General features: G+C 39.0%; 1 protein-coding gene across 1 annotated transcript in view; it reads right to left on the reverse strand.

Annotated features, from left to right (window-relative positions):
- The window catches only part of LOC131273520 (olfactory receptor 14L1-like), a 34,329-nt gene that overhangs the window by 3,176 nt on the left and 7,696 nt on the right, over positions 1-23,457 (reverse strand).

Below are 23,457 nucleotides of genomic sequence, written 5' to 3' on the forward strand. Positions count from 1 at the left end.
TGGGAAGGTAACAGAGAGGATACGTCTATAATATATAAACAGAGGTCCCAGCTGGGCGCGGAAAGTTCCCTCCTTGGGTGGGTGGAGCCGCAGTATCGGGCGCTGCTGCAGCTTGGGGAGCCGTGTGGCCAGGGTTTTTTTTTTCCTTTTTTTTTGGAGGCTATGCGGTGCTGAGGAATTTGTGGGTACTGGGCAGACTGGTGAGGGGTTGATGGGACGGGACTTCTTTGCAGATCGATTTGGGGAGACAGACGGTGTTTTGTTGTGAAGCAGGGGATGTTTTGGTTGAGGACAGGGGGGGTAGCGCTTCCACCTGGAGCCCCATCCCCACAGGTCCGGCTGCCGATCTGCAACGGAATTGGATTTTTGGCAATAAGGGGACACAATTGGGAGATTGTTGCAGGGTGCAGTCAGGGAGGGGGACACGTCTGGAAGCTGATTGGGGAATATTTTGCGAAGTTTGGGACTTCCGGTCTTGGAGTCTGTTTTTGGCATTTCCAGCTGAAGCCCAGCCCACCCGGCGAGGCTTGGGATCTGGGTCATTGAACTGGCTGTGGTGTAGAGGCACCCTCAAGTGGCCACTGAGTGGGAGCACAGGGAGGGAGCTGTCCAAAGGCTGAAACCCTGAGGAGTAGGTGAATTGCAGGGTTCAGACATTAAATATAGAGTTTGCGGATCTGGCTTCCCCCATGGGGCTGGCACCCAGCTACGGGGATCCCTGAGGGCTGTGTTGCACTGCAGGGCTCCTAAGCTTCCTGTTGACCAGATTTGAGGTTGCCAGGTCTGGGTCCCCTGGACTCTGGTGGTCCACACCCCAGACTCACACCTCTTGAGTCTTCAGTGTCTCAGACTTGCCACCCCTGAATCCATCACACCCTGGGGTCTACCTGGGGTCCTTGAGTGCCCTGGACCTAAACGTTTGTGTTTTATCTTTATTGGTTCATATTGTTTTGTTTTTATTTTCATTTTATCTTATTTTTTACTCTTTTTGATGCCCTGATTGCTAATATTGCATTATCCCCTAGTGTTTTCTCCTAGTGTGTCCCCCAAAGTCCTTTTTTTATACAGCTATTTAGGGTTTTTTTTCATTGTTGTTTTAGATAGTGTTGCAATTGTGGCTCATGTATACCTGTATTTCTCTTCCCCCTACCTGTTCCCCACCGTTTGCCCACCCTCTTTTTCTTTCTTCCTTTCTTCTCATCTTTCTTTTTTTCTTTATTATATTAGTTTTTCTTTTTCGGTTTTCTCTCTCCCTCTTGTCCCTCATTTTCCACTTATTTTATTTTAATTCAAGTATACAATAGGTGCTACAGGGAACACCTCACATTTGCTGGGTTTTCCCATCCTCCACTGCCCCATTTCTGTGTGAACTGATTTAGGCTACCTACACTATTCCCCTTCCCCTGCATCTTGATATCTACTATCATCTACTGTCTCTCCTATATTCCACCCCCCACCTCCAGTTCTTTGAACCACAAAGTGTCTAAATCTTAATTTCAAATACCTTTGTTTTGTTTTCTGTCTGGTATCCACCCTTGAAACTATTACCTTTCTTTTCTTTTTCCCTCTCTCACGAAAACAATAGCTTTGTAGCTCATACCATATTCCTCCCATATTCAGTCATCTACCTCATAATAGATACTCTACCTACAGCAATAACTCTACACAATCTACATGAATCTAACCTCCATCCTCCCAGATCTCATATTCTTGCTCTGTTAATATATATCACCAATACTACTCTACACTTTTTCCTTGCTTACACAATTGCCTTTCCCCAGCACTAATACTTTCCTTTAAAGTGAACTTAACCAGCAACAAGAAATTAGAAAAAGGACAAAGTGACAAAAAGAAGATATAACACTTACGCAAAAATGACAGCTAATTAATCTCCAAGAATAGACAAAGAAGCTAAGGAACTGATTAAACCTGTCAAGATAAAAGGATGACCAGAAAGCAACAAAAATTGACAAACCAAATCAGTAATCAGGAAAACATGGCTGAATCCAATCAACAAACTAAAAATCAGGAAGGGGAGCAGAACTTTGCACAAGCAATGAAAGATCTCAGAACATTTATCACCAACAAATTTGATGAAGTAATGAAAGAGGTTAACAACATGAAGACAACACTGGGAGGGGAAATTGCAGACATACGCAAAAACATAACAGACATAATGGGAATGAATACCACAGTTCAAGAAATCAAAAATACACTTGCAACAAATATCAACAGACTAGAAGAGGCAGAGCAGAGAATTAGTGATGTGGAAGACAGTACATTGGAAATCAAACAGATAGTAGAATTGGTCGATAAAAAGATAGAAAAAATCCAGCTAGGATTTAGGGACCTGAATGACAATGCAAAATGCTCAAATATACATATTATAGGTATTCCAGAAGGAGAAGAGAAGGGAAAGGGGTCAGAAGGAGTGTTGCAGGAAACAATGGCTGAAAACTTCCCAAATCTACTGAAAGAGACAGACGTACATATCCAAGAAGCACAGCACACTCCACTGGTCATAAACCCCAACAGGCCCACCCCAAGACATATACTCATCAAATTATCCAATGCTCAACACAAAGAGAAAATCCTAAAAGCAGCAAGAGAAAAGAAAACCATCACATACAAGGGAAGCTCCATAAGATTAAGTGCTGATTTCGCATCTGAAACCATGGAGGCAAGGAGGCAGTGGTATGATATAGTCAAGGTACTAAAGGAAAAAAATTTCCAACCAAGAATACTATATCCAGCTAAACTAACATTCAAACATGATGGAGAGTTCAAAATATTTGCAGATAAACAGAAACTGAAAGAGTATACCAACAAGAAACCTCCCTTTCAAGAAGTTCTAAAGGGAGTTCTGCAGGAAGAAAGGAAAAAACAGGACAGGCAGAGTTGGAGGAGAGTATAAGAGCAACAAAAAAAGACAAACTAGACGGGGAAAAAAATACAAACAAAATATGACAAACACAAATCCAATCAAAATATGGCTAACACAAATAATTCCTTGAAAGTAATAACACTGAATGTCAATGGATTAAACTCACCTATCAAAAGATTCAGACTGGGACATTGGATAAGGAAATATGACCCATCTGTATGCTGTCTACAAGAGACACATCTTAGACCCAGAGACGCATGGAGATTGAAAGTGAATGGCTTGAAAACAATCATACAAGCAAACAATAACCAAAAAAAGGCAGGAGTCGCTATATTAATATCAGACAAAATAGACTTTAAATGTGAAACAATTGTGAGAGACAAAGAAGGATACTACATTTTAGTGAAAGGGAAAATCTGTCAAGAAGATCGAACAATCATAAATATTTATGCTTCTAACAAGGGTGCCTCTAAGTATGTGAGACAAACGCTGGAAAAACTAACAATAGATGCATCTACAATCATAGTGGGGGATTTTAATACACCACTATCTACCTTGGACAGAACATCTCAAAAGAGAATCACTAAAGAAACAAAACATTTGAACAGTATATTAGAGGAGCTGGAACTAATAGACATATATAGATCATTACACCCAAACGCAGCAGGATATACATTCTTCTCAAGTACTCATGGATCACTCTCCAAGATAGACCATATGCTAGGCCACAAAGAAAGGCTGAATGAATTCAGAAAGATTGAAATCATACAAAACAATATCTCTGACCACAGTGGAGTCAAGCTGGAAATTTGCAAGGGACAGAGGCCCAGGTTTCACACCATGATTTGGAAATTAAGCAGCACACTCTTAGAAAAACAGTGGGTCAAAGAGGAAATCTCAAAAGAAATCAATGACTACCTTGAAACAAATGATAATGATAACACAACATACCAAAATTTATGGGATACAGCAAAAGCAGTACTGAGAGGGAAATTTATAGCCATAAACTCATATATCAAAAAAGAAGAAAGAGCAAAAATTGAAGAATTAACTGCACATTTGAAGGAATTAGAAAAACAACAACAAAGTGACCCAACAGGAAGAAAAAGGAAGGAAATAACAAAGATAAGAGCAGAACTAAATGAAATAGAAAATAAGAAAGCACTTGAAAAGATAAACAAGACCAAGAGCTGGTTTTTTGAGATCAACCAAATTGACAAACCTTTAGCGAGACTAACAAAGAAAAAAAGAGAGAAGATGCAAATATACAAAATAGGAAATGAGAAAGGCGATATCACCAGTGACCCCACAGAAATAAAGACTATCATAAGAGGATACTTTGAAAAACTATATTCCAACAAAAATGACAATTTAGAGGAAATGGACAAATTCCTAGAAACACATAAGCAACCCATATTGATGAAAGAAGAAATTGATGATCTTAACAAACCAATCACAAGCAGAGAGATAGAATCAGTCATTAAAAATCTCCCAACTAAGAAGAGCCCAGGGCCAGATGGCTTCACAGGTGAATTCTACAAAACATTCCGGAAAGAACTGACACCAATCCTGCTGAAACTATTCCAAAAAATCGAAACGGATGGAACATTGCCGAACTCCTTGTATGGTGCCAACATTACCCTAGTACCAAAGCCAAACAAAGACACCACAAAAAAGGAAAATTACAGACCAATTTCTCTAATGAACCTAGATGCAAAAATACTTAACAAAATACTTGCTAATCGTATTCAACAACACATTAAACGAATTATACACCACGACCAAGTGGGATTTCTTCCAGGTATGCAAGGATGGTTCAACATAAGAAAATCAATCAATGTAATACACCATATAAACAGATTGAAGGAAAAGAATCACATGATTATATCTATACATGCAGAAAAAGCATTTGACAAAATACAGCACCCTTTCTTGATAAAAACACTCCAAAAGATCGGAATACAAGGAAATTTTTTGAACATGATAAAGAGTATATACGAAAAACCTATAGCCAACATTGTTTACAATGGAGAAATCCTAAAATCCTTCCCTCTAAACTCAGGAACAATACAAGGATGCCCATTGTCTCCACTCCTATTTAACATTGTCTTAGAAGTACTTGCTCGAGCACTGAGGCAAGAACCAGATATAAAAGGCATTCAAATTGGAAAGGAAGAAGTCAAAATTTCATTATTTGCAGATGACATGATCCTATACATAGAAAACCCTGAGAGATCTACAACAAAGCTTCTAGAACTCATAAATGAGTTTAGTGAAGTTGCAGGTTATAAGATCAATGCGCAAAAATCAGTAGCACTTCTGTACACCAATAATGAGCAAGATCAGGAGGAAATCAAGAAACAAATACCATTCACAATAAAAATAAAAAAATCAAATACTTAGGAATAAATTTAACTAAAGAGGTAAAAACTTATACACTGAGAACTATACAAGACTGTTCAAGGAAATTAAAGAAGACCTAAATAAATGGAAGAATATTCCTTGTTCAGGGATAGGAAGACTGAATATTATCAAGATGTCTATCCTACCAAAACTGATCTACACATTCAATGCAATCCCAATAAAAATCAACACAGCCTTCTTTAAGGAACTAGAAAAACTAACTATGAAATTTATTTGGAAGGGAAAGAGACCCCGAATAGCCAAAGACATACAGAGAAAGAAAAACGAAATTGGAGGAATCACACTACCTGACTTCAAAACATACTACAAAGCTACAGTAGTGAAAACAGCATGGTATTGGCATGAGGAGAGACACACAGACCAATGGAATCAAATTGAAAGCTCGGATATAGAACCTCACATATATAGCCATATAATATTTGATAAAGCCACCAAACCCTCTCAACTGGGAGAGAGTGGCCTATTCAACAAATGGTGACTGGAGAACTGGATAGCCATATGTAGAAGAATGAAAGAGGATTACCATCTCACACCTTATACAAAGATCAACTCAAGATGGATCAAAGACCTAAATATAAGAGCCAAGACCATAAAAACCTTGGAAAGCAGTGTAGGGAAACATCTACAGGACCTTGTAATAGGAAATGGCTTCATGAATATCACACCAAAAGCACGAGCAGCAAAAGAACTAATAGATAAATGGGACTTCCTCAAAATTAAAGCCTTCTGCACCTCAAAGGATTTTGTTAAGAAAGTAAAAAGGGAGCCCACACAGTGGGAGAAAATATTTGGCAACCATATATCTGATAAGAAACTTATAACTTGCATATATAAAGAACTCCTATATCTTGAAAATAAAAAGATAAACAACCCATTTAAAAAATGGGAAAAAGATTTAAACAGACACTTCTCCAAAGAAGAAATACAAATGGCTAAAAAGCACATGAAAAAATGCTCCGAATCTCTAGCTATCAGGGAAATGCAAATCAAAACTACAATGAGATGCCATCTTACTCCCATAAGATTGGCAGCTATAAAAAAAAACAGGAGAATACAAATGCTGGAGAGGATGTGAAGAAAGGGGAACACTCATCCACTGCTGGTGGGAATGCAGAAGGATCCAACCATTCTGGAGGACAGTTTGGCAGTTTCTCAAAAAGCTAACCATAGATTTGCCATATGATCCAGCAATACCACTGCTGGGTATATACCCAGCAGAACTGAAAACAAGGACACAAACCGATATATGTACACCAATGTTCATAGCAGCATTGTTCACTATTGCCAAAAGTTGGAATCAACCCAAATGCCCATCAACAGATGAGTGGATCAATAAAATGTGGTATATACACACAATGAAATACTACGCAGCTGTAAGAACAAATACACTACAAACACACGTGATAACATGGATGAATCCTGAGAACCTTATGTTGAGTGAAGCAACCCAGACATTGAAGGACAAATACTACATGACCTCAATGATATGAAATAAACAAGCTGCCTCAGAGAGCTAGAGACTGAACGATAGGCTTACAGGAAATCGGGGGGTGGAGGAAGGATGTGAGCCGACGTCTGCAGGGGTGGAATTTATGATGAGCTGGTGGTAAGTATGAACACAAAGAAGAGATAAAATGGGGGCAAGGGGTTGCCTTTGGGTGGGGCTTTGCAGATTTGAGGGGGGCTGGGGATGGGCGGATGGGTAATATTGCCCAAAAGTGGGGGGAGGGAGGGGTAGCATACGAACGCAGGAGAGTGTTAGGTGTTGGTTGAGAGTAAAATGCTGAGAAAATCGTATCAAAATATAATTAAGAGGGTTACCTGTTTAGGATGCTCGGAAGGGATGGTCTGATGCGGGAAGGGCTCCTGGGGAATGTCTGAATGCTCATTTTGCCAGAGTGGGTGATACCATTGGGTAGAGACCCAAGTAGTGAGAGTGGGGGTGGACCCACATCCTGGGGAGGACTAGTGCCATAAAATAGAGGGAACTGTATCTCTCGAGAGAAAGGGTGGCTCCCAGGGTATTGGGGCAGCTGAGCAATTTAGGACCTGAACACTGTTGCAAGTATCTCTGGACGTGGCTCCTCAGGAAACGGAGGTTGGCTGTCACTGTGGGCAACAAGGGGATGGGAAAACAGATGTTAAATGTGTGTAACCAAGGTAAATGTGGGGTAAGAGAGGAGTTTCATGAGAGTACACAAGGATGGATATAAAATATGTAATATTACATCATAAACATATAGGGGATGACAGAATGATAATGTAAACCATAATGTAAAACATAGGATAACTAAAAATGTTAGAAAACTGCGTGTCCTAAAGTATGCACCACAATGTAAGCACAGATGTCACCTGGTTTGAAAGCTTTTGTCTCAGACTCTGTACATCACTTTAAGTAAATATGTTGTGAATAGGCTGTTAGAGTATCGCTGTGGAAGGGAAAAGGTTTTGTGGTGGATGTGTGGGAGTGCTGTATATTGCATACATGAATTCCTGTGGTCTAGGGCTCTTGTGAAGAGAAGATCAATAATTAGGGGGGAAAAAAAAGGAAAAGGAAAAGATAGGATGTAGAATTTTTCCAAGTCAACACGTATTCTATATCTAACCTTTATACCCATCGCTATATGCCATTTTGCTAGTAAGAGATCCTGACATGATATTGGGGCTTCAATATTCAGGAAGTTCTGGATCCCAGAGTGGTCCAACAATGGCAATGGAGGAATACTGGTATAGGATACTATTGACAGGGGATATATGGCTGACAGGGAGCTATACAGGGCATATGTCCAGGGTGCATGGTAATGTTTGGATATACTCATAGTGGCAACAATTAAAAACTAAAGCTGGGGGGGTACTGCGTCCCTGGCTGGGGGTGCTGTGCCGTGGTCCCTAGGGGAGCAGCAGCAGTCCCCCAAGTGCAGCGGCAAGGACTGAGAAGGAATGAGGGTCCAACAGTGAGCTCCTGATACTAATGAATATGCTTGTGAGCCTATATGCCTGAAATAAGAACAAGGCCTAGAGCAGCACTGTGCCTGGGAATTTCCTCCTGACAGCCTTTATGTTACTGAAATGTGGCCAGTCTCGAAGCCTAACTCAGCATCTAAATGCAATGCCTTCCCCCCAGCATGAGACATGACACCCGGGGATGAGCCTCCCTGGCACAGAGGGATCACTATCAAGTACCAACTGATGATGCAACTGGAAAATGACCTTAAATTGAAGGTTCAATGTGGATCTAGCAGAATATCCCTGTCTACATATAATAACATGACTTTAAAATGCTGTTTGACCTAATGTAAGGGGGAAAAGGAAAGGAGAAATGAGTTTATATGGCTACGAGTCTCTAAAAAAGAGTCTGGAGGCTGTCAGAAGGATTGCCCTTATGCACAACTGAGAAGAATCTAAGAGACAGATGAAGTAGATACAATCCCCAGGTATTGGTTCCTTTGAGGGCTAAAGGGACCCACGGGTTCTATGGTCATGGCAGATAGGGTTCATTGCCATGACAGATGGCTCTTCTTTGGAGCTGGTGTTTCTGTATGATGAAACTGGACCCAGAGGGGATCTCTTTTCATAAGACTATCATGCTACTTTACTGGAATTGTAGTTGGTATTGGGGTTTCAGATATATTTAGGGGATTGAATCTTTTTACTGACAATATGATAACCAGGCCCTGAGCCTCAACAGACACCAGCTCCTACAATCTGATTTATTGGACTCACCTCACTCAGCTAAGATGGAGTTGAAGAAGGACAACCACCACAACATGGAGCCTAGAGTGCCTACAACTGAAAGCAGGAGGATTGCATCCAGTAACAATGTGGAATCTGAGCCTCCTCTTGACATAGAGGTGCAACAGACACAACCAATCCAAGGACCTCAGAGAAAAGGTGGCATTGGAGTGGGAAAAGTGGTCATGGTGGCTGATGGGTATGGGCAATGGCAGGAAGAGATGAGATGTGGAGGCGCCTTTGGGACTTGGAGTTGCCCTGGATGGTGCTTCAGGGGCAATCACCGGACATTGTTAATCCTCCCAGGGCTCACTGGATGGAATGGGGGAGAGTGTGGGCCATGATGTGGACCAATGACCATGAGGTGCAGAGATACCCAGAGATGTACTTACCAAATGCAATGGATGTGTCATGATGATGGGAGTGAGTGTTGCTGGGGGGGGAGGGGTGTGGTGGGGGTGGTGGGGTCGAATGGAACCTCATATTTTTTTAATGTAATATTTTTACAAAATCAATCAATCAATCAATAAATAAATAAACATAAAAAAAAGAACTATAACAAATGTATAACACTAATGCATGGTATTAATAATAGGGTGGTTTATAGAAAAATATACCAAACGTAAGATATGGACTATAGTGAGTGATATTTTGGTTATGTTCTTCCATTATGTGTAACAAATATTCCACAATGATGCAAGGTGTTAGTGGTGAGGTGATGTATCAGAATCCTGTATTGTATACGTAACTGTTTTGTAAGTTCACAACTTTTCTAATAAAAAAGATGTATAAAGATATACAATCAAAATGCAAAAGGAAAAATGGGGATGATTACAACAATGAAGTAATCAAGGGGAAAAGTAGTAAAAGAATAGAGGAACACACACAAACTTGGAGATAACATGAATATGAAACATATTATTTGTTAATTCTGTAGTTAAAATATAGCACTGAAAATAATTATCCTTCTGTTCACTTTTGGTAAAGTGAAGATAAAGTTGTTAGCAATCTGGAAAAGATGCCCTATTCCATAACTATTAAGATTGCAAACAAAACTTTCTGGGAAAAAAATGATATGTTTATTAAAATCTGATGTAATTGGCATAATGATAGACTCATAGAGTAAAATATTTTATAAGATATAGTTCTCAAATTTGAGTTTTCCAAGTCAATGGAGAACACATGAAGTAAAATATTTCCTGGAATCTGATATGATAACATCAAAAGGGATGAGGCTTAGTGATAGTGGATTGTATCAGGGAGAGAGACATTTTTCCTGCTTTGTCTTTTTATAGAAAGTTTGTATATAGGGCATATTTGAGCTTGGATATGAAAAGCATTCTGCCAGATAAAGTTTAGAATAGCATTTTCAAAAGAGAACCACACAGGAAAAAAGAGGATCAAAGTATTTATTATATGTTTAGGACATGGGTGTGGCTTAGGTAGAAAATTAGATTTGCTCATGTTAAACCAGTCTAACCTTAGTGCTTTATGCCTTGGTCTTCAGAATTAATCTTCAATGTTGAGATAAAATGGAATATTGAGCATGTATCCAAGTATATGGAGAAATTTCTATCATAAAACTTTCCTAATGCCTGGCTCCCAATTCATCAAGTGTTTTTATCTAGTTTACCTTAATTTAGTTTAGATTTTAGTTATGTTTAGTTTGGTTTTATTTTGGTCTAGTGAAATGGTATTGGGGTTCAGTTCCAGAACTTCTAATATTTGTTCAGCAAAACTCTTGTGTTTTTTCCTTTTATCAATTTATGGAGCAATAATTTGTAATAAGAAAGAAATGGTATCAATTTAAATTGTGAAATTCAAAGAGAATTGATAGTTGTATATGCCAATAAAACACCACTCCAAATAGGACACAATATTTTCATCACACCCCCAAATATTCTTTATAACCTTTTGTACACTATCTCTTCCTGCTACACTCCAAAAAACCAGTGACATGATTTATCTCACTGTAGGCTTATTCTCAAGAATTATCTCTAACATTGACAGTAAAGATAATCCTTGCATGAACAATTGCAGCAGTATTGATTAATTAGTTGTCTTTTTAAAAAGTTTTATTACCTGTCTACATTATACCAGTAAACCCCACCTCAGATGTGTTCTCAAAGAGAACTGAGGAATGTGCCCTTTTTACCATCGAGGTCAAGTCAAGCGTTAAACAGGTAAAAAGAACCAAAAAGGAGCCAACCGACTGGTACTCTATTTAAAAATTTTGTGTCTCCACTAATTGTGGTTTGTTCACACGGATTGCCTAGATAGCCTGATGTTATTATAGGGACAGATGCAACAAAATGGAAATGAAAATACTGTATGCCAACAAACAAATGAATTCACTCCATTTTAGAAGTTTTCTTTTTAGTATGATTCACCAAGGAGCCACTGAAAAATTATCTTTTCTTCCAGAAATCATTAGTGAGTCTTTTGGCAACACTAAGTAGAGAACAGGTATCAAAGTCCTTAATGTGAGGACTGTCATGTGGATTGAGGGAGGAAACCAGAATCAATTAATTGGTTATAAATTTTAAAAATTAAATCAAACCCAACTTTTTAAAAGCTCCCAGAACATCCCCTTCATCCAACAATACACACAAACCAGAAACTTTCCACCACTGAAAAGAAACATGGACTCTTCTATCCCACAGTACTTTGAGACTCTTACACTAGAGTATTATGCTAGTAGTCTACTCACCCCTCCATCCATATGGACTTGTCACTTTCAGTTCACGAACCTGCTATCCCTGAAATGAAAGAGTGAATGCATATTTTAAAATTAATGGATAAGAACATGATATGGAACTCCATAAGAGCACTCTCTTAAAAGAATGATATAAATAATATATTTATGGTTGTATTGCCCAAAGTTATGGGGTAAAACTGAATTAAAACTCACTGCATGGCATGGGCTGATTTTTGATGAGCTGGGTCATTAATTTCAGTTGTTAAAATTTTAAATTTCTCTTTCTTTTCAAAGCAGAAATTTCTATTTCTTCAACTATATACTGGATAAAAGTTGAAAAATGCCTTGATCATACAATGTGGCTAAATTTATTAAGGATCACAAATGTTTCCATCTTCTCCCTAATCCAGAAAGATAAATTTGGTGTGTACCATGTCTGCTTTCTACTTGGTTTTGATTTGATTCACAGTCTTTGTAAGAAAATGGTAGTTAATTACTAAGATCTAGAGAGAGGAACTTTCATATTTCTTAGGCCTCGGGAGACAGAAAGAATTCTTGATATTTTAAGTATGACCTTTGAGCAGAACAACCAAAACAGTTTAATTAATCCCTGTGGATAGCAGCCAAAGGAAATTTCCTTTTTTGTTTGATGTAGAATAACAGAAACAAGATTGATTCATCAGTATTATCTTCCCCACACCCAGCGGTTCAATAAGTAGAACACTTGCACTGAGAGTGAAAGATGAAATGATAATTATAATCAGACAACAGGCATAATCCCACCTAGATATTGTATCACTACACTTCCATTTTTCATATTTTCTTCCCTAATGGCTATATTCTAGCCCTACGCATGTAATGCAAACTTTATCGTGTTACACTTGCCTTTAAGACCCTTTAAAGACTCATAGCCATATAAACTCATTTCTCCTTTCCTTTTCCCCCTTACATTAGGTCAAACAGCATTTTAAAGTCATGTTATTATATGTGGACAGGGATATTCTGCTCATCCACATCGAACCTTCAATTCAAGGTCATTTTCCAGTTGCATCATCAGTTGGTAGTTGATAGTGATCCCTCGGTGCCAGGGAGGCTCATCCTCGGGTGTCATGTCCCACACTGGGGGGAAGGCATTGCATTTACATGCTGAGTTTGGCTTTGAGACTGGCCACATTTGAGTAACATGAAGGCTGTCAGGAGGAAATTCCCAGGCACAGTGCTGCTCTAGGCCTTGTTCTTATTTCAGGCATATAGGCTCACAAGCATAGTCATTAGTATCAGGGGTTCACTGTTGGACCCTCATTCCTTCCCGGTCCTTGCTGCTGCACCTGGAGGACTGCTGCTGCTCCCCTAGACAGAGCACCCCTGGCCAGGAACCCAGTACCCCCCCCAGCTGTAGTTTTTAATTGTTGCCACTATGAGTATATCCAAACATTACCATGCTCCCTGGACATATGCCCTGTATAGTTCCCTGTCAGCCATATATCACCTGTCAATAGTATCCTATACCAGTATTCCTCTGCTGCCATTGTTGAACCACTCTGTGATCCAGAACTTCCTGAAAATTGAAGTCCAATATAATGTCAGGATCCCTTACTAGCAAAATGGCATATAGCTATGGGTTTAAAGGTTAGATATAGAATATGTGTTGACTTGGAAAAATTCTACATCCTATCTTTTTCTTTTTTTTTTTCCCTAATTATTGAACTTCTCTTCACAAGAGCCCTAGACCACAGCAATTCATATATACAATATATAGCACTCCCACACATCCACCACAAAAACTCTTCCCTTCCACAGTGATACTCTTACAACCTATTCACATCATATTTAATTACAGTGATGTACAGATAGCTTTCAAACGAGGTGACATCTGTGCTTACATTGTGGTGCATACTTTAGGACACACAGTTTTCTAAATTTTTAGTTATCCTATGTTTTACATTATGGTTTACATTCTCAGTCTGTCATCCCTTATATGTTTATGGTGTAATATTACATGTTTTATATCCATCCTTGTGTACTCTCATGAAACACCTCTCTTACCCCACATTTACCTTGGTTCCACACATTTAACATCCATTTTCCCATCCCCTTGGTGCCCACAGTGACATCCAACCTCCGTTTCCCGAGGAGCCACGTCCAGAGATACTTGCAACAGGCTACGAGTCTCTAAAAAAGAGTCTGGAGGCTGTCAGAAGGATTGCCCTTATGACAACTGAGCAGAGTCTAAGAGACAGATAAAGTAGATACAATCCCCAGGTATTGGTTCCTTGGAGGGCTAAAGAGACCCACGGGTTCTATGGTCATGGCAGATGGGGTTCACTTCCATGTCAGATGGCCCTTCTTTGGAGCTGGTGTTTCTGCGTGATGAAACTGGACTCAGATGGGATCTCTTTTCATAAGACTTTCATGCTACTTTACTGGAATTGTAGATGGTGTTGGGGTTTAAGATATATTTAGGGGATTTGAATCTCTGGACTGACAATATGATAGCCAGGTCCTGAGACTCAACAGACTCCAGTTCCTACCATCTGATTTATTGAACTCACCTCACTCAGCTAAGATGGATTTGAAGAAGGACAACCACCACAACATGGAGCCTAGAGTGCCTACAACTGAAAGCAGGAGGATTGCATCCAGTATCCATGTGAAATCTGAGCCTCCTCTTGACATAGAGGTGCAACGGACACAAACAATCCAAGGTCCACAGAGAAAAGGTGGCGTTAGAGTGGGAAAAGTGGACATGGTGGTTGATGGGTATGGGGAATGGCAGGAAGAGATGAGATGTGGAGGCGCCTTTGGGACTTGGAGTTGCCCTGGATGGTGCTTCAGGGGCAATCACCAGACATTGTAAATCCTCCCAGGGCCCACTGGATGGAATGGGGGAGAATATGGGCCATGAAGTGGACCATTGACCAAGAGGTGCAGAGATGCCCAGAGATGTACTTACCAAATGCAATGGATGTGTCATGATGATGGGAGTGAATGTTGCTGGAGGGGGGGGAGTGGTAGGGTGGGGGTGGTGGGGTTGAATGGGACCTCATATTTTTTTTAATGTAATATTTTTACAAAATCAATTAAAAAAAAAAAGACACTTTAGTGGATTTCCTTGATAAAGCTACAACTTGCTAATGTTATCTTATGGCTGAATATTCTGATTTGTATTTAGAGTACTTTCTCATTTGATGCCATTCCCCACCCACAAGTGGACAGAGCAGCCATTTAGATTTTGTCTCTTGTGAATTGCTGACAAAATATTTTCCTAATTTTTTATCATTTATTTTTATTGGTATATATTATTTTGGAACTATTGTGATTAATAATGGAAGTAAATGTAGCACTGATGTGGAGAAAGTGGCCATGGAAGCTGCTGAGGGTAGGGAGTGGGAAGAAGAAACATGATGCAGGGGGTATTTTCAGGACTTGGAGTTGTCCTGGGTGGTACTGCAGGGACAGTTACTGGACATTGTATGTCGTGCCATGGCCCACTGGTGGACTGGGGGAGAGTGTAAACTATAATGTGGACCATTGACCATGTGGTGCAGCAGTGCTCAGAGATGTGTCCACCAAGTGCAATGAATATCCTATGATGATGGAGGGGGTTGTTGTTGTGGGAGGAGTGGGGTGAGGGGGTGGGGAGGTGGATGGGGACTCATTTTTTTAATTTAACATTAAAAAAATAAAGACAAAAAAAAGTAAGTCCACTCTAATCCATATTTTCCTCCATCCTGTGGATGTTGGGATAGTGATATCCACTCCACCTCTATATCGAAAGGGGGCTTAGACCCACATGGTTGACGGAAGTGATTCTCCTGCTTGGAGTTGTAGGCATTCTTGGTTTCATGTGCAGTTCTTTAATACACCTGCAACTGACTTTATTTTTGCTCTAGATCATATAATTTTACTTTTTCTTTTCTTTTACCCCAAATTTCACAACTTTAGTCCCCAAATTATTTTTCATCTTAGTTTCTTTTTTCAATATTTTATTGTAATAATATATACAATATATTGTGTTTTGATTGAATATATTCAATCCAATAGTTCCCATTTTAACCATGCTCAAGTGTAAAATTCAGTTGTATTGAGTACTTTCACAATATTTACTACAATCACCAAGATCCATTACTCCAATTTTTTTATTACCTCAAAAAGAAACTGTAGGGAAGCAGATGTGGTTCTAGTGACTGGGCTTCCCCCTACCATATGAGAGGACCCAGGCTTGATCCCTGGAGCCTCCTGGTTAAAAAAAAAAAAAAAAAAAAAGCATGCCTGTGTGGTGACCCGAGTGCCCACATGAGCACCCGCACAGTGAGCCAAATACCTTGCAGCAAGCTGAGTGCCTGTGAGGTGAGCCAGTGCCCATATGGCAAGCCAAGTGCCCATGCAGTGAGCTGAGTGCATGGACAAGTGCCCATGTGGTGAGCCGGGTACCTGCATGATGAACAAAGTGCCCGTGCAGTGAGCCAGTGCCCATGCAAGTGAGTCACACAGCAAGATGATGACATGACAAAAGAGAGATGAAGGGGAGATGAAGGTGCAACAGAAACAGAAACTGAAGTGGTGCAAGTGATGGGAAATCTCTCTTCATATCAGAGGTGACCAGGATCGAATCCCAGTGAATCCTAGAGGAGAAAAATGAGAAGAGAAGACAAAAAGAGAAATAGATATGGAAGATCACACAGTGAATGGACACAGACAGAAAAAACAAAACAAAACAAAACCCAGCAGGGTGGAGGGCAGGGGGAGAGGGAAGAAAAAGAAACTGTACCCACTAAGCAATAACTCACTCTTCCTACATCCCCCAACTCTTTCCCTTGGTATTTTTAAAATACTCTCTCTTTCTAGAAATTTACTTCTTCTAGGTATTACATATATGGAAGACCATACAATATTATAATATTTGTCTTTTTGCATCTGGCATATTTCACTCAACATGATATCTTTAAATTTCATACATCTTAATACTATTAAAATGCCAATAATATCTAAAGCAATATACATATTCAGTGCAAACCTATCAAAATTCCAGCAGGCTTTTCTTTTTTATTGTCTTTTATTTTAAACATAAATAGATCACACAAAACACTATGTTAAAAAATGTAAGAGGTTCCCATATATCCCACTCCCCCCTGCCCAGCTCCTCCCAGATCAACATCCCCTCTTATCAGTGAGGCACATTAATTGCATTTGGTGGGAAGCAGACTTGGCCCAGTGGTTAGGGTGTCTTTCTACCACATGGAAGGTCCACAGTTCAAACCCCAGGCCTCCTTGACCTGTGTGGATCTGGCCCATGTGCAGTGCTGATGCATGCAAGGAGTGCCCTGTCACACAGGGGTGTTCCCTGTGTAGGGGAGCCCCACACACAAAGAGTGTGCCCCATAAGGAGAGCCACCCAGTGTGAAAGAAAGTGCAGCCTGCCCAAGAATGGTGCCTCCCACACGGAGAGCTGACACAACAAGATGTTGTGGCAAAAAGAAACACAGATTCCTGTGCCGCTGACAACAACAGAAGTGACAAAGAAGAAGACACAGCAAATAGACACAGAGAACAGACAACCAGGGTGGGGAAAAGGGGAGAGAAATAAATAAATAAATAAATCTTTAAAAAATAATAATAATTGCGTTTGGTGAATACAGCCTGGAGCACTGCCACACCACATGGACCATAGTTTACATTGTAGTTCAGTCTCTCCCAGTCCATCCAGTGGGTTATGGTAGGATAAACAATGTCCTGCAACTGTCCCTGTAATATCATTCAGGGCAATTCCAAGTCCCCAAAATGCCCCATATCACACCTCTTCCTCTCCCTGCCCTCAGCAACTCCCATGGCCACCATCTCCACATCAATGATACAATTTCTTCCATTGCTAGATTCATAACAGTTCTATAGTAGAACACCAGCAAGTCCACTCTAATCTGTAATATATTCCCCCATCCTGTGGATTCTGGAATGGTGATATCCACTCCACCTCTAAATCAAGACTGGGCTTAGATCCCTCATGCCTGATGGATGCACTTCTGCTTACACTTGTAGACACTCTTGGTTCCCTGGTGTGGTGGTTGACCATTCCCACCTCCCTGTCAGCTGACCTGGGTACATCCAATGAACTGGAGAGGGTTTTGCAACTCTGCTGAGGCTCAGGGCCCAGCTTTCACTTGGACAGTCCAGAGAATCAAGTCTCCTGAGCATATACAAAGCTGAGTGCCAATCATATTTCAGTAAAAGTGACAGAAGAGGCATGTGCAGAGAGATCACATCTGAGTCCAACTCATCACAATCAGGAACACAAATTCCAAAGTAGGGCCCACTGGCAAGGCAATGAACTCCAGAGCCATGACCATAGAACCTGTTTGTCTCTGTAGCCCTCAGGAGTACCAGTACCTGGGATTGTATCTACTTTGGCTTTCTCTGGGATCATCCACCAGCCTTTTTTTTTTTCAAAAATAAAAATAGGAAAGCCAATCCTCAAATTCATGTGTAATCTCAGGAGGCCCTGAAGAGACAAATAAATATTGCAAAAGAAAAACAAAAGTGGAGATGTCACACTTCCCCATTTCCAAACTTACTACACAGCCATAGTAATCAAAGTATTGTGGTAATGGAATTGATTTTTTGAAAGGAATGAGGTAGGGGTTGAAATATGTTGTTTTTTTGTCCTGGTGGATAACCAATTATCCTGCACAATTATTAGAGTCTGTTTTCTTTGCTGATCTCCAATATACTTTTATACTTCATTGTGTCCATGGTGTGGTCCTGTTCCTGACCTTTCTCTTCAGGTCCTTTGCTCTTTCAGCCATTCCACTGGGCCAATACCATACCTTCCTAGTTACTCCTAGACATAGATTTATAATGCCATGCAAACAATTATAAGGCCTTGCTACCTGGTAGGGGAAAATCTATGACTTTTTTATCCTCTCAAGAGTGTTTTATAAGGAAGTGGACTTGGCCCAGTGGTTAGGGTGTCTGTCTACCACATGGGAGGTCTGTGTTTCAAACCCTGGGCCTCCTTGACCAGTTTGGAGCTGGCCCATGCACAGTGCTGATGCATGCAAGGAGTGCCGTGCCACGCAGGGGTTTCCCCGGCATAGGGGAGCCCCACAGGCAAGGAGTGCACCCTGTAAGGACAGCTGCCCAGCACAAAAGAAACTGCAGCCTGCCCAGGAATGGCGCCACATACAAGGAGAGCTAACACAAGATGTCATGACAAAAAGAAACACAGATTCCTATGCTACTGACAACAACAGAAGTGGACAAAGAAGACGCAGCAAAAAGACACAGAGAACAGACAACCGGATTGGGAAGGGTGGGGAAGAGGGGAGAAATAAATAAACAAACAAACAAATAAATAAATAAGAGTGCTTTATATATATTTTTTACCATTTTGCAATTTTATTCATATTTTAGAATCAGCTTCTACAAAGTGCCTTTTTTACATTTTGAGTGAGACCACATGTTTAGGCAAACTTGATATGAAATATACTTAGACCTGCAATACATGATGAAGATATAGCTCCCAATTCATATGGATCCAATTTAAAATATTTTTATTAAAATATCATAATTTGCTGCCTAGCATTATCACACAAATTGTATTAAATCTGTAGGCAGGTATTATATATACATATATATGTTATATATATTTTTTATATATATTATTTTTAGAGAAGTTGTTAGCTTGCAAAACAGTCATGCATAATGTGCAAAATTCCCATACATCACCATTCCACCAACACCTTATGTTATTTTGGAACATTTGTTACAGATTTTGAAAGAACATGCTCAGATTATTACCACTAGCTATGGTTCATAGTGAGGTACTTTATATATTGATGACAATGAAATAATTTGGAAATTATGTTGTTAAATATTTGTCTATATAAGGAAATGCAATTTAATTTATTTAATAAATTTGAATCTATCAATCTTATTTAAATCCTTCATATTGAATAATTATTATTCTTTATTCTCCCTCTATTTACTATATCATCAATAAATAAAGAAAATGTTTCTTTTTACTCATACTCTTAAACTTTTTTTTGTCCATTCTGTCCTCTCATTCTTCCTATTGCCATTCTGTACTGGCTAAGGATCTACAAATACAAAACTTACTGAATTTAAAAAGTACTTTGATAATATGTGTTTCTTGATATTATTTAAACTAATTGACCCTGAACTAGATAACATGTTTTATTCCACATAATTTAATGTTTTATTAAATTAACATTTTCTATGATTGAATATGTTTTCAAATCTTGAAGTCAGCATCATATTGCAAAGAATAACTTTAACTTGGGCTTAGATACTATATTAGATTGCAACATGGCTGTTGAGGCAAAGTATCAGAAATGTGTTGGGTTTTGTAATAGGAATTTTATTAGGGAAAAGTCTTACAGTTCTGAGGCCATGAAATGTCCAAATCAAGGCACCATCAGAGATGTTTTCTCACCAAATTCAGCTACTGATGATCCTGGCATTCTGCCTCATGGCAGCTATAGTATGGCCCCTGTCAGGAGAACTGCGGTGTCTACCAAGGCAGAACAAGAGCAAAGACCCCTATGCACTGCTTAGAAGGAAAGTTAAAGTTAGAAAGGGATCAGTCCTAGCATAGGTAGATGAAGTATTTCTTAACTGATTGCCTGAACTGAGTTGATGATCAGTTATATTGCAAAACTATATAAACTGGAAGAGTTTGATTGGATGTTATTTTGACAATGTCTTAAGTTTTATTCACATTTTATTTTGATCATAATTTTTATCAAGGAGTTAAAAAGAACTTTCAGTTTTGAATCAGTAGCTATTCCTGAACTTTGAGTCTAAGTGTACTTCTAAAGAGTAATCCAGAATATTAAGTATTAAATGTCTGTTTATCTAAACTGCTAAATTAGTGCTTAATGGCATTTATACTGCTCAAGTATGCCTAACTGATTGCTGGTTACTAATCAAAGTGTTTCCAAGAATGAGCTTGCATGTTACAAGCAACACTGATTCCAGAGGCTATCTTTTAAAAAGTAAAAGTCAGAGATGTGAAATGAAGGAGAACTTGGACATAGCCATATCAAAGGAGTGAGACTTATGAGTCAAATTAGTGAGATTTGTCTCTGTTGGTATGTCAACTCTTTTTGAGTTTATCTGTTTGTTCAATGTATATTTTCATACCTCCAGATAATAATATTAAATTAATAAATCAAAATTCATAAAAGAGCTCTATTCAAATTGCTAAAAATTAAATGGGTACTTATATAGGTAAATGAGTACTCCTGAAGACCAAATTGGAGAAACCATACAGGATAAAAAGTCACATAAATTCTGAATAAAGAAAATGTTTAAAGGAAAGAAAATAAAAAGCTTATCCTGATTCTGCCATAATCTTTCTATAGCCTCAACAGAATAGCCCAGCATTTCACACCTTGTCAGGCAGGGTCTTCTGCCCCTCACCAGCGGGAAGCAGCTACAGAAGAATGAGCATCACCCTTCAGCTCCCCCTTAAGAATAAGAGTGTGAACTCTCTGTGCAGGGCATTGAGGCAGGTTACTATAGGGAATAGAAGATGTGTCTGGTTGGAATAAAGTCCACCAAAGACCCTGGTTATAAGGTCCAGCTTGAAAGTCCCAGACTACTTTTTTTACCTACTAATGGAAATGTTGCTTGTATGCTGTTAGAAAATATCCTTTGTTTCACCTGTAGTACCCTAGCCAATACAGTGAGTTTTGGCAGTAACCCAAGCCCACATTTGAACCCAATGTTGGGTCTGCACACACTTAGCAACCTCAGGTGCTACTGGCCTTCCTTGAACCATAACTTCTGCAAACTGGACAGCATGGAACACCTTGCTGGAATGGCAGAATATGATGCATTGACAAGATTGGTACAAGACCTTCTCATTTAAAACTGAGATTCAGCTGTCATCCCGCAGTGAGGCTCATAATCATGTTTTCTCCCTTGTATGGGTGCAGGTGAATAAGCCCAGGCCTTTATTAGGATATTCTGTATATAATGGTTTAGGATGGTTAATGGCTGAGTGTGTCACCATAGATCACATCACTCCTGTCTGCATAGAACATCTTCCCAAAGCAGTAAATATCCTTCCTACAAGTGTAGGGAAAACATCACCCCAAGTATATGCTTCATGTCACCCTTGCAGAAACATTGCTCTCATATCGTGCAGAACATCCTTGTTCTGAAACCCTTTATATATCATCCCACATTTTCTCATCCCTTTGCAGAATGCTAACTTCATTCTTCCAGTGCCATCAAAGAACCTCTCCTATCTGTAGGTAGCCTGATGAAATGCCAGGTGTGTTCTTTGGTCTTGCAGCTTCACCAACTCGAGCCCTTCAGGAGTTGGGTTGTAATACAAGACATGCATGTACTATGAAAGACAATTTGATTTCTTTCAACTTTAGGGTGTTACAGATAAAACTGTTAAGGACAATAAGGAAAACAGACATGAGTTTTCATTCCTCTGGGATAAATGTCCAGTTATATTATTGCTGGGTTAAAAGTGTATGTTTGAGTTTCATATGCTTGCTTTATGATTTTTTAAACAATAGCCAAATTATTTCCAGGATGATTATACCATTTAATATTCTTACCAACCATATATGAGAAATCTAGATTATATGCATCCTTGTCAGGATTTGATATTGTTACTATTTTTTTTTATTTTAGTCATTCCAGTAGATGTGTAGGAATATCATATTTTAATCTAAGCTTCCTTTTCCTTAATAGATAGTGATGTTGACTATCTTTTCATGTGTTTATTTGCCATTTGTATATTCCTTTTTGTGGAGTATCTCTTCATGTATTTCCCAGTTCCTAATTGTATTTTTTGTTTGTTTGGTTTTATTGATTTCACAGTTGAGTTTTGAGAGTTCATTATACATTCAAACTACAAGTCCTTTGTTGGATGTGAAGTTTGCAAATACTTTCTTCCTTGCATAGCTTGACTTTGCATCCTCATCACAGGAGATTTCATGTAGTAGATTTTAATTTTGTTGAGGTCTATGCTTTTTCATTTAAAAATTTTATGGATAATGTTTTTTAAGTCATGTTTAAGAATTCCTTACCCAGCCCTAGGTCCAGGTAATTTTCTTCTTTTTTTTTTTGTTTATTAAAATTTAGAGTTTTACATTTTACATTTATATCTATGATCAATTTTGAGTTAGTTTTGATACAAGGCATGACATTTATGTTAAGGTTCAATTTTTTTTTTTTGCCTCTGGATCTAAAATTTATTCAGCCTCATTTGTTGAAAAGACTTTACTTCCTTCCACTGAATTGTTTTTACAAATTTGTAAAAAACAGAAACAAAAACATTCAGTTGGCCATACATATATAGAGCCATTTCTAGAATTACTACTCTGTTCTATTGACCTATGTGCTTGTTCCTCTGCCAGTACCACAGAGTCTTGATTACTCTAACTATTTAATAAATCCTGAATTGGAGAAAAGGAAGCAATTTCATTTTACTTTTATTTTTCAAAATTATTTCAGCTACTGTGATTTTGTTACATTTCAATATAAATGTGTATATCTATAAAAATCTTTCTGACATTTTTTAGTTAACATACATCAATCTGGAGAGAATTGACATCTCTTATGGATTGAATCAGAACCCCTACAAAGGTATGTTCAAGTCCTATGTATATGAACTTATTTGTAAATTGTATCCTCAAAGACACTAACAGGGTGAAGTCAAACTGAGTGAGAGTGGGCC

This window comes from Dasypus novemcinctus, chromosome 15, assembly GCF_030445035.2.
Source record: "Dasypus novemcinctus isolate mDasNov1 chromosome 15, mDasNov1.1.hap2, whole genome shotgun sequence".
Classification (NCBI taxonomy): domain Eukaryota; kingdom Metazoa; phylum Chordata; class Mammalia; order Cingulata; family Dasypodidae; genus Dasypus; species Dasypus novemcinctus.